The sequence below is a fragment of the Cyprinus carpio genome, unplaced genomic scaffold, assembly GCF_018340385.1.
Source record: "Cyprinus carpio isolate SPL01 unplaced genomic scaffold, ASM1834038v1 S000006550, whole genome shotgun sequence".
Lineage (NCBI taxonomy): Eukaryota > Metazoa > Chordata > Actinopteri > Cypriniformes > Cyprinidae > Cyprinus > Cyprinus carpio.
This window is the reverse complement of record NW_024879213.1, coordinates 79,890-92,829: the sequence shown is the minus strand read 5'-3', so window position 1 is coordinate 92,829 and position 12,940 is coordinate 79,890. Positions and strand designations below refer to the sequence as shown.

At 42.6% G+C, this 12,940-nt stretch overlaps 1 long non-coding RNA gene across 1 annotated transcript in view; it reads left to right on the top strand.

Annotated features, from left to right (window-relative positions):
- The window catches only part of LOC122143975, a 25,240-nt gene extending 20,977 nt beyond the window's left edge, over positions 1-4,263 (top strand). The window contains exons 2-4 of the long non-coding RNA XR_006159462.1: positions 3,691-3,709; positions 3,814-3,877; positions 4,236-4,263. This is a non-coding gene — a long non-coding RNA (uncharacterized LOC122143975). The remainder of the gene's footprint in view (positions 1-3,690; positions 3,710-3,813; positions 3,878-4,235) is intronic.
- Positions 4,264-12,940: the final 8,677 nt, after the last annotated feature.

Here is a 12,940-nt window from a genome sequence, read left to right as displayed (position 1 = left end):
CTTTCATTTTACAATTACATTCAGTTCGCAATCCGTCCCTTTGCGCCACCTGGCGGTAGTTTCTCAAATGATTTTAACATGCGACTGATTTGCAGTTACGCAGTATGCACGGCGGTATTACCCATTTTGGTTGTCTACCTACTGTACATGCCTGTAGTTTTCAAATAAGCCTGAAGGACTTGATAAGCTGAGTCAGGTGAGTCAATTGCTAAAACACTAAACCTTGTTCTCTAAACCAAATTCTCAATAGCCTAAACCAATTTGTCAAAGAAATCACTCTTCCTGCAAAACCTTGAATATGTTCATGCAGTTATATACTGTTTGCATATTACATGCACTCATTTTGCAAAAGTCTAAACACATTCTCACTCACTAAAACACATTTCAGATTGTGATACACTTGTGTTGCAAAATGCTTAACACAGGCAGGCAAACGTTAAACGAAACTAAAACACAGCTGTCGTAATTTACACACAACGACTCAAAATGGTTTACACTTATTTCTAATGAAAATACTGTGAAGTTCTAAGTCATTAAATTACTTTATCAGACCAACTGTATTAAATATGAGCCAGTTCAGAGTGCAGGTGCACTGAATGATGATATGAACAATAGATGGGAACAATCTAAGAAAGAGGAGGAAGAGGATGATGATGAGAAAGAACAAAGTGTGTAGAGTATAGTGATTTTCCTTTCGCCAACCTAGCGAAATAGTGTAGTGATGGGTACTCACGCCACCAATGACATAATGATTTTTGGATCACTTGTCACTTATGGTGCGGTTATGAGTACACCAGATAAGAAAGATTGGTGGGATCTCTAACTTGTAGAACCTATTACTGTTTTATCAACTGAATGAAGACACAAAGTGTAATAAAATACATTTATTAACAAAAGATAGATTTGAGCAATCAACAAATACTAAATAAATACCATAAATAAAAAGGAATAAAGTGCATAAGATTCATAAAATGTGAGTGATTCAGTTGGGTGTTGCTATGGCAGAGTTTTATTATCTTATGGGAATATAAACTGAAACTAATAAGGCCAAGGACCTTACGCCTCAAACAATAAAGTTTATTTGCAAAAGCATCTTTAAGTCTAAGTTGATCGTAGCTTCTTTGGTTGCCATGGGTCTACGATGCACTTAGGCTTACAATACTTTTGGGAAACGCAGCCCAGATATATAACATCTAATGTAAATTAGAAAATCATATAATATGCAATAATGCCACAGTCTCAGGAAGAGGTTTTAATAAGTGATATTTACGTTCTCTGTGGTGGAGTGAGCAGTCCGGTGGCGGTGACGTCTTCCACTGTTAGCAATGCAGGAAAGGAGAAAGGAGCAGGAATCCATTTTGACAGCCTTGAACACGAAGTACTGGAGGATGCTGATCTCCTGGAGAACCAAAGGGTTCTAAAATCTGTAACACTGTCATTGCCCTGGTATAGGTGCAGAAGGTCCTTAGCCTGGAACACGCAGATGAAAGTAGTCTGAAGTGAAAATTTGCTCACCGGAGCTTAACCTTGTTGCAGATGTCTGTGTGTCCCATTCCTCACCTGTCACAGTCCTCAGAACTTGGTCGATCCACTTTGTCTCTCTAGGATGGAGAGTCTGGACGTGCTGCATCTGTTGTTGTCTCACTGGACAAAGACTTTGAATGTAGATTATCTCTTTCCTCACAGGCTGGAGCCTCAGAACGTGGTCATATCTGTTGCTGCCTCAAAAGCTGGAGAATCAGAATGTATGTGTCTGTTGCTGCCTTCCCTGTAGTGGGCCGCAGGCTCAGAACGGGTTGTGTCTGTTAGTGTCTCTCCTCTTACAAGGAGTTTCCGTCTGATACCACACAGGCCAGAGACTCAGAACAATGTATCTGCTAGTGTTTCTATGGACAAAAGAATCAAGGCGGGTGTGTCTTTTGGAAGGATATCTTTATCCCTTTCCAATGAGGAGGAGATTACAATTTGGCACTTCTCCGTTTCCGTGCTGTGATTGGCCGTTTCCATCAGAGCGGGCAAGAGAAAACATTGCCTGTGACGTGGCCATAAGCTGAAGCAGAATTAACCTCTCATTGACCTTAAATTTTTGCAGTAGCACAATTCTTTTGAGTGTACTGTAACTATATATACTGTATGCTTTTCATGTAGAGTTTTTATGTTTATTTTTACTTTTTTGGCTTTTGCAATTGGACTACTGTATTTTTACAACATGCAAGTGCTAAACATACAGACATTCTGTACTATACAATATTTAGCACAATACAATATATTTACTGTATACAATTTATTTACCTTACTGTTACTGTAAGTTGAAATTACTTCTTTACACAGTTGCTAAATTTTTTTTACAATATATTTTTTTTATTTAACCTGTTAACCTGCTCCCCCCGTTTTGGGACTCACAAATGAAAATGACCTACCTAACTTAAAATGGTAACAGTTCCTGACAACAGTGTGATACACACAATTTAGGTATCTTTGGAAAGAAGACACTTTAGGCTTTACTATCCATCATCCAGAGTCGATAATGCTCAAAAAGATAAAAAGTTTGTAGGACACTGAAGTTGCCTTGAAAAAAAATTGTACCACACTGAATGTTTTTTTTTTTTTAAATTTATATACACATACTGTACATAAAATCAGTTCTTGAGCAAATCCCGGAAAAAGTATAGGTTGAAGGTCACAGTCTCATGAGTTTATATTTTAAATTTGGAGACGCTACCATGAAACATGAGTTCCTGCAGCCATAACATATGTCTAGTACCCCCCCACCCCCTGTTATTGAAGGGTTCTAAACACTATTTTAGCCAAACATACAACTGCATACTGTCTGATTCTTAGACATTGTATAAGTGATTTATTTTAGCACTAGAAAAATGCAATAAGAAAAATTTTTGAGTAATAAAAATAAAAAAGAAGAGAGAAAAATAGCTTTGTATGTCAAGTAGATACTCTGTGTGATTACTGATTGTATGACCAGCAATCACTGATGTGCGGTCATACAGATGGTAATCACACAGATACAGCCACATTCCCCAAAAAACACACACACACACACACACACACACACAAATGTTGAATAGGGAAAAAAAGAATTATTTGTGCAAAAAGCAGATTGCTAAGTTACGCCTCCATCAGATGACAGGTGCGTCACAGCATGCATCACGATTTACATCAGTGGATGCATTTGTGACTCGTTATTACGATGAAACTGGTATGTGCTGTGTTTTTATTTTGCATATTCTGATGTGTACTGCTTACACAAATTTAGAAATTACATTCCTTATAAGCTTTCCATTGAAAAATAGTGATCTGTTGTCGATTCTTGAGGCTTAGACCTTTATAATGATATATAGTTTATCAAGATTAATTATGTCCCTTTTCATTTAATCTGTTTGTAAACAAACACGTGCCAACAAAGAGCGTTCAGTGCGCTGGCGTCTAGGTGCGGGTTAACAGGTTAACTGCATGCTTTTTGTTGTTGTTGAGTCTAATGAATGATCTCTACTCCTTATATTATTGACTGATGGATGTATGATCTTTTATACTGTAAACATTCCAGAAATTATGCACATTCATATTTTAGCTTACAGGGGAATCAGCCAGTGAATGGATATATGCATATGCATAATATGTATGATAAGTTTCTTTCTGTCCGTCTAAACATTTTTTTTGTTTCCTGTTTCACAGTGGCAGCTTGTAAAAAAAGGTGAGTTCAAATGTTCGGATTTACATTTTACTTGCATTGTTTAGGCCAATGATTTAGCCTACACAAGGTGTTTGTAACTTGCTATTTTTTGTTCTGGAAACTAGGAAAGCTCTTAACTGTTGGAATAAACCTCTGAACAAACACAGAAGTAATCCGAAAAATGCTCAGGTTTGTATTTTATAAGGTCACATTGATTTGAAAAAAATAAATAGGTAACACTTTAAGGTAATGTAGTTACACACTATTGCATGTACTTACTGTAGTATAGTAAATTATGCATAATTACAAAGGAATTATCACGCCTAAACCAAACCAACCATAAAAACCACAAACCCACCACAAAAACAGATGTTCCTGTTATTCAGACAGCAGGATGTAGAGTTTGTGCCTGGTGGGCGTGCGTTTACCACTCAGTGATGGAACAGTTTTTGGAAAAAATTAAGTTGTTCTGGGAAATTAATACATCATGTCATTTACCCTCATTAAGCAATAATTTCTTTTTTCCTGATTACAAAAAAAAACAAAGGATCCACCAGAGAGTCTTGAACTACAAAAAAAAACTTTGCATGTGTAATGAGAGAAATGGGCTAGAAGATTTACCAAATGCTCTATATTTTATATAGACACACCACATTAATTTACAGTAAGGATTCTGACAGACCAGGCTATCTTTGGTAATTGTTCAAACATTTTGTTGTTGTTGTGTGTACATTAAATTGTATAATTTTATTTAGATTTGTCTCATCAAAAGTTGTCAAAGGTTTTTATTTTTTTTTTTTTTTGTGACTAGTTTTTATATTAGAATTAGAAATTTATATTAGAATGTTTTTTTGTGATTAAAAAATGCTGTTTTTGAGAGCAAAACTGCTGTGTATGGAAATATAGTATTTTTTATTTTAAAACAGCTTTGAGATGGCTTTTTACTTGAAATAAAGTAATCGAAAACAAAACTTTTCAAAGTGAGTAAATCTTCATTTTTCCTTACACTTTTCATCACACAGCCAGACATTTCAATCTTTTTCTTTTTTTATGTCAATAGGCATTTCTCAATACCAAGCATGCAAAGTTCAGACTTGCGTCCTTGGTAGTCCGGACTTGGTAAGTTTAGCTAAGGAGTACAAACTTATGTCCCGTAATTCTGCAAATGGAACAGTAGCATACCTGATGACTTCACACACCTCACCACGGCGTGAATTTGATTCTCCATACTGTATATTAACAATAAAACAAAATATCATATAATTAACACCACCCCACCTCTTCTCGTTTTCATTTTAAAAATCTCATACATATTAATAGTCCCAACATGTGGTTCAGCCAACGCGTGCATACATAATTATATTCACTGCATGCATATATAAGAAAACTAAAAATAAACAGCCATGTCATGAACTCATGTCATGAGCTCCACCAGCAGGCAGCGTATGCTCTTCTGTGTCAGCCGTGCTGCACTGATGCGGTGTTTTCTATAAAAAAAAAAAAAAAAAAAGTGTAAATATATGTAAAAAATGTATCCTTGTGGCGTGGCTGACACAGAAGAGCATAAGCTGCCTGCGTTCAGCTCATATTCTCCAAAATGGAGCTAAGGTGATTTGGAGAGACACAGAGGAGAGGAGTTGTTGAATAAAGTCATTATTTTTGTTTTCTTCATGTACAAAAAGTATTCTCGTCTCTTCATAATGTTACGGTTGAATCACTGATGGCAGATGGAGTATTCTGATGATGCTTTTCATACTTTCCTGGACCTTGACACTTATTTATTTGGCAGTCTATGGGACAGTCTCAAGCCTCCCTGTTTTCATCCAAAATATCTTAAATTGTGTTCTGAAGATGAACAAAGCTTTAACGGGTTTGTTATTATTATTATTATTTTTATTATGGTTTTGCAGACACAAAGAACAAACAACAACAGACTAACAGACCCTTCATATAACAACAATCTGTGCAATGAGCAAAATGAAGCACCAAAATATGACAAAAAGGAGAATTACGGTATACAAGTCTTGAACGCAAAATATTAATTTGACATTTTAATGGCCTCAGCACTGACTCCACAGTACCCAGCAGGTACTCCGTTATCAGTTGTAGTTTAGCTATCAATAGCAGACCACTAGATGAGTGTGATAGAAGAATCAAGAGTAAAGTGACATGGCGTGGTGACCCATACTCAGGATTGGTTGTTCTGCATTTAGCCCATCCAAAGTGCACACACAGCAGTGAACACACACACTGTAATTTTACACCCGGAGCCAGTGGGCATCATTTATGCTCACGCGCTGTGAGCAGTTGGGGGTTTAGTGCCTTGCTCCAAATTACACCACAATCATGAAGTATTTAGGGTGGGAAAGGCCGCAGCACAGCTCAGTCCATGACAGTGAACTGAGTGCCCCGTTCTGGCTACGACAAGCTCCAGAGCTCTGGCACAAAGAGGCGGTTGGATTTGCTGATGTTCGCCTATCCGTCCAGTGTTCGCGAAGAAAGACAAGAAAATGCAGCTAAGTGATATCCTCACCCCTCAGATTCCACCAGTACAAAGGTAGGTAAATTCTGATGGCAAGTAGTTTGGGTGTACTGTCTTAATCACAATGCTTCGAATCGCCTTATTTTTTTTGCAATCAAGGACGTACAGGGAAGAGTGCATGTGATATTCTCCTTACGTCAGCCCACATCTGGCCCGCGTGAAATCCATGTGCGGTGCGGATGTCAGGCAGATCAGACCGACACTGCATGCTATCTGGGATAGATTTCCCCAAAAATATGAAGCAGCACAGCTATTTTTAGCACATTAAAGATAATAAGAAATGTTTAGCGACAGAGAATGATTTCTAGAAGGATCATGCTGACATTGAGAGACTAGATAATGATGCTGAACATTCAGCTTTAAAATCACAGAAATACAGTAGTCTATCACGTTAAAACATTTTAAATGGAATCTTTAAATGTAAACATTTCAAAAGAAATATTACAGTTTACTGTATTTTTTAATAAAATAAATAAATGCAGCCTTGTGAGCATAAGGACTTAGAAAGAAAAGGAGGGGAATCTAGAAATATTTTTTCTCTACAAAGGGGGGCCCGGCTAGAAAAGTTTGGTAACCCTGCTCTGCCTGGCTGACTCATGTAGCATGGAGTCCAGCCATTTCTCCCAGGCTAAGAAGGGAGGAGGTGGGGGTTACAGCAGCATCCAGAGACCTGGATTGGGGCAATAAGGAAGGGGTGGTGAGATAGAGGGTCTGTCTTATGACTGCCTTTCATCCATAAAGCTTGGCATACCATTTCCAGGATCACCATTCTCAGTGCTCATCAATTTATTTGTATCATTTTATGTTCAGTAATTTTTTTTATTTAAATTGGCTCCTTTCTCATGTTTATTTAAAAAAAAAAGAATTAAAAAAGAAATCAGCTTGATTTTCGTTGCACCGCCCAGGGGTAAAAAAAATTAACAAACAGCTTGAATATTCAAGAGGGTTTTAAGCTTTTAGGTCTGGTTTTGGTACTCACACTGCACATTCATTAAATATAACTATAAAAATTAAATATTTATTAATAAGTGATAACAGTATTATTGCTTTTTTTCTTTGTATTTTAAATAAAATAAAATAAAAATAAAAAGAACACAAAGCAACCCAGTGTGATGAATACTACTATCATATTTAAAAATAAATTGAGTATTGAATGTTAACAGCCGTCAACAATGTGGGCATGCAAATGCAGACAGGCTTTTAATTCCCAACCCATAGATTCCCATCCCACATATTTGCAAAATATATTTCATTTCTTTTGGTCATTAGTCATGCATGTGCACCTCCCACTCAATTATCTGCACCCCTGTGAATATTCGATTTCACACGCTGATGGGAATTAAAAAGCCCGCCTGCATTTGCACATACCCAATATTGTTGATCAAAAGAAGATCAGCCGAAGATCAAACCGTGCCATCATCAGCAGTTCCTCAGTTTCACGCTGCCCAGAATGATAAATCCCTCCTTGTGCAAAGTTCCATGGATTCTTAACATGTTTATTGTAACTGCATTTAATCTTTTTCTTATCAAACGACCAGACTAATGAATGGAATCGTCAAAAACCCTCATCGGAGCAAGAGCCTAGACAAGGAGTTTTTCTTCTGTAAGAAGATATAAATTCAACTATGCTTTGGTAATAATTTGATCTGTTCATCCACCCAAGACAGACGAGTATAATCATTTATCAATTCTAGGAAATATTATTTTCCTGGCCAAGAAAGAAGAGCTTTCCCTACTTCTACAGTATTGTATTCTCATGGCAACCCCTTTCTATCTATCTCAGAGTAAGTAAGCCAGGAAGAAGAAGTGAAGGGAATGAGTTGACTGAAGACTATACATTTTTTATGTTTTTGGTAGGGGGTATTATTGTTATAAAAGAAAAAAAAATGAAAAAGTGAAGAAAACTAGTAAGTGGGAACTATGTCCCAAATTTTATAATGAACCATTAAATGAAAAAAAAGTAAGTCAAAGTATAAAAATATAAGCTGATTTGTTCTTATAAATTTTGCTATCATTATTTGTTAATATTGTTTGTTCTCTTCTTTCTCTGTGTATCCCTGCTCAGATTTATTGTGGCCGTTTAACAATGATAAAGCCTGTTTGTTATGTGAAGTATGTTAAATTAATAAAAATTAAACAACGGCTTGCCTCAACAAAAACATGAAGCTAACTTGACAACAACCTCTCCAGATTGACACAAACACACTGGCCAAAGAACGTTTTCGATTATTTAGGGGATATGCCTTTAACCTTATCAGAGCTGTGGCATGCATTGATGAAAAATACCGAATAATAAAGTTCCAGGGCCATTTGGTTTCCAAAGTAGAGTTTTTAAAATACTTCTGGGATATAATGGCTCGCAATGTTTGGTTGTGAATGCTTAGGAGAAATAAAGATGTGTACTGCAAGATTCCATCGCGATATGGAATACACAGCTTTCATAAGATTACATATTGAAACCTGATAGAAGATCCAACTTCTTTGCCTTCCTGTGCTATCATCCACTTTCCTTAAATACTGATATTAAAGGGCCTTCACATGGACGGACTTTAAAAAATTCCTCTCTCTTTCTGAGATTTACAAGCTCTTGGCACATAAAGAAAATCTAAAAAGTCTCGGCAACCAAAGAGATATTCTTTATAAAAAGTTGAGATCCATCCATCACTTCCCTAAAACGGCCTGCTTCTAACACGCACTCCACATCTTCTTCACCGCTGTATGGCCTCTGCTCACTCAATCCAGCCGCGGCTCACCTGCCGGGCTCAGCGTTCACTTATACCGTCCTCCGCCTCTCTGCTCACTCGCCAGTTGTGCCGTATTCGGTTCTTCCCGCTTCTAGACCGCTGCTCACCTCCCCAGGCCTCAGGCTTCTGGTTCACTCCGCCAAGCCGGCCGCAGTTCACTCTAGAATCACGTGGTTCACCCTAGGCCCTCCAGCCTCCTTCTTCACTCACTGCTGCCCATGGCTCACTTCAGGCTCCTCCCAGCCTCTGCTCTTCCTCACCAAGTCGGTGGGTTACGATCGACTTCCCCAGATCAGTGCCGTCACCCTAGGCCTCCAGCCCTTTCTCACTCAAGCCGGCTCATGGCCTGCCTCTAGGCCTCCAGCCTCTTCCTCACCTCGCCGCCAGCGGTTCCCACCCCAGATCACCGCTCACTCTAGCCTCCCGCCTCTGCTCACCAAAGCTCCGCCTCGCGGGTTCACTTCTAGACCCCGCCTCACCGCAAGCCGGCCGTGTGGTTCACCGCACCGCCACGCCTTCACTCTAGCCTCCGGCCTCTCTACCACCAAAGTCGGGCCGGTCTTCACTCTCCAGACCCCAGCTTTCACTCTGGCCGCCGGCTGTTCACTCTAGGCCTCCCGGCCTCTGCTCATCAGTCGGGCCGTGGTCTTCACTCTAGACCCCGGCTCACTCAAGCCGGCCGTGGTTCACTCTAGACCGCTGCTCACCCCAGGCCCTCCCGGCCTCTGCTCTCACTCGGGGCCAGCTGTGGTTCACTCCCAGACCGCCGCACCCTCTAGCCTCCCGCCCACGCTCACTCAAAGTCGGCCGCGGGTTCACCTCCCCAGACCCCAGTCACTCAAGCCGGCCGCTGCCCCAGACCACCGCTAGACCGCCAGGTCTCCGGCTTCTAGGTCTCACCTGCCCGCCTGCTGACTCTAGACCAAGCTCACTCAAGCCGCCCGCGGGTCACTCGACCGCTGTCACTCCCCAGCACCCGCCCCGGCCGGGCCGCCTTCAGCCGTTGTCTACCAGACCGTGGTTCACCTCTAGCCTCCGCCTCGCCACCTGCCGGCCGTGGTTCACCGGTGATCACGCAAGCCAGTCTAGCCCGGCCCCTGCAGACTCGCCGCCGCGGCCCACTCCGCGACCAGCCTGTTCCTCCGCCTCGCCTTTCGGGGCTAAGCCGGGTCAGGTCTTCACTTCTAGACTGCTGGCTTCACTCTTCGCCTCCCCGCTCTGCTCACCCCGGCCGCCTGCGGTTCACCTCCACAATCATGGCTCACCCCCAGGCCCCTACCCGCTCACCTGGCTGCCCGGCCGGTGTCTACCCTATGACCGACGCGGCTCACTTCAGCCCCGCCTCTCTATCACCGCCGGGCCGCATAACTCTAGGCCTCCAGCCTCCTGCTCACCTCGTCAGCCGTGGTTCACTTCAGACCGCGGCTCACTCCTCAGCCCCGCCTCTGCCCACTGCCGGCCGTAAGCAACTCCCAGGCCTACAGCCTCTCTGCTTACTCACGCGCCGCGGCTCCTCACCAGACCGGCGCTCACTTAAGGCCTCCGGGCCTCATGCTCACCAGCCCGCCCGCGGCTCACTTAGCATCCCGCCTCCCGGCCACCGCTCAGGCCAGGTTCGTACTCCTGTGACCGCGCTCCGGCCCCAGGCCTCCGACCCGCGCTCACCTAGGCCGCCCGTGCTCCTCACTCGCAGACCGCCAGCTAACCTCTAGGCCTCCAGCCTCTGCTTACTCAAGCCAGCCGCGGTTCACTCTAGACCGCTGCTCTCACTCTAGGCCTCCTCGCCCCGCCTCACCTGCCAGCCGTGGTTCACTCTAAACCGCCGTCTCACTTGCGGGCATCCGCCTCCGCTTACCTAAGCCCGTCTTCACTTAGGCTCCCTTTAGCCCGCAGCTCACTCAGGTCGCCGCTGCTCACTTGTACCTCCGCCCTGCTCACCGCCAGCCGGGCGTTCACTCTAGGCATCCGGCCTCCGCCACTCGCCAGCTCGTGGTTCACTCCCACGGTTCACCGGCCTCCGCCTCTGCTCACCCGCCAGCCGTGGTTCACTTCAGACCGCTGCTTCACTCAGGCCTCCGGCCTCCGCCTCACCAAGCCAGCTGCGGGTTCACCTTATAGACCGCTCACTTCCAGGCCTCCCGCCTCTGCTCACCCGCCAGCCGCGGTTCACCTCCAGACCGCTGTCACTCTAGGCCCCGCCTCTGTCCACCTGCCAGCTGCGGTTCACTCAAGCCGCCGCGTTCTCACTCTCTTAGGCCTCCCCGCCCCTGCTCTCACCTGGCCAGCCAGGCCTCACCCTGACCGGCTCACCTTCAGTGATCCACCCGCCACTCGCCAAGCCAGCCGCGGGTTCTACTCTAGACTGCTCACTCTAGGCCTCCCGCCCTGCTCACTCTGGCCAGCTGTGGTTCCATTCCTAAACCGCTGCTCACTTAGGCATCCGGCTCTGCTTTCATCAAGCCTCGGCCGTGGCTCACTCAGGCCTCCAGCCTCTGCCTACCAAGCCCCGCTAAACAGGCCATTCTAGTGATATGGACTGATTATAAGTATAGTATAAAGCCACAACAGGGAATTCACTTTAAAGAAATTACTTTCCTGGTAGTGTCCACAACAGACGTTTCTGATGATTTATAGTGCTTTCATGAAAAGTTTACAACATTCTGGCCATTTGCTGGTACCGGAAGGCCACGAGATACAGCGCAGAAATTAGTAAGAAAAGTGTTAACAATGCGCAAATATAATTACGGGGAGATCATGCAACGGAGCAGGAGTTGATTTAAGTCTCTACACACTGCAAACATTTTAGCAATCCTATAAGATCATTGCTGTCACACTGTGCGATTACGGGATCTACACAAACTTGGCAATGGTTACGGACTGTACCGCTGATGACACTCTTGGCATCAAGATGGCGGCGGCCCACACACAGCGGCTTCTTCTTCGCTGTCCACTCACTTTTTTCATTTCTATAGGTTTGTAACATTCTAAAAGCTCTTAATTCCATGGATACTACAAGCTAGTCAGTGTATTCAGTGGGCATAACGTTATAGTTAGTTGCTTCAGAGGCAGAAGGTATTGCAAGTATTACATACAACAATAATAATAATAATAATAATAATAATAAAAATACTTTTGGTACAACTTTACAACTTTCACTTGTAATATTTGACCAGCAGTATCTGTACTTTCATTCAAGTAATGGAGTTGTGTACTTTTTCCACCTCACATCTGAGAAACAAAACAAAGGAAATGTCTATTGATTTTAGAGAGTAGAAATTATGTTTTAATTAATGGGCAGCCAATACAATCAGTCACAAAAATTATAAATATCTTGGTGATATGTGGACTGATTATAAGTATAAGTATAAAAAGCCACAACAGGGAATTAATTTCTTAAAGAAATTACTTTCCTGTAGTGTCCACAACAGAATGCTTCTGATGATTTATAGTGCTTTCATGAAAAGTGTTACAACATTCTGTATTATTTGTTGGTATCGAAAGGCTAACGAGATAGCAGTAGAAATTATTAAAAAAACATTCAACAAGCCTTCTACACACTGCACGATTTTAGAAATCCTGTAAGATCATAGCTGGTCACACTGTTTAAGCCTTCTACACACTGCACGATTTTAGAAATCCTGTAAGATCATAGCTGGTCACACTGTGTGACATGGATCTAATAAACTTGGGTACGACATGCATGTAGACTGTACGATGATGACACCTAAGTACTCAAGATGGCGGCGCGTCCACACACAGCGGCTTCTCTCTGTCCCGACAGAACGGTGTTTTCGTGTTTTTTGTCTTGTGAGTCACAGTGTTTTTTTGTACGTCGTCATCATGTCTTTAAGCATGCATACAGTCGTGAGTTTCTGCTGGATGTCGGCAGAGCCGCATTTTTAGAGTTAAACTCTAAAAAAAAAACGCTGCGAGATCTCGGACTGCTCCGGAGGCCTACATCATCAT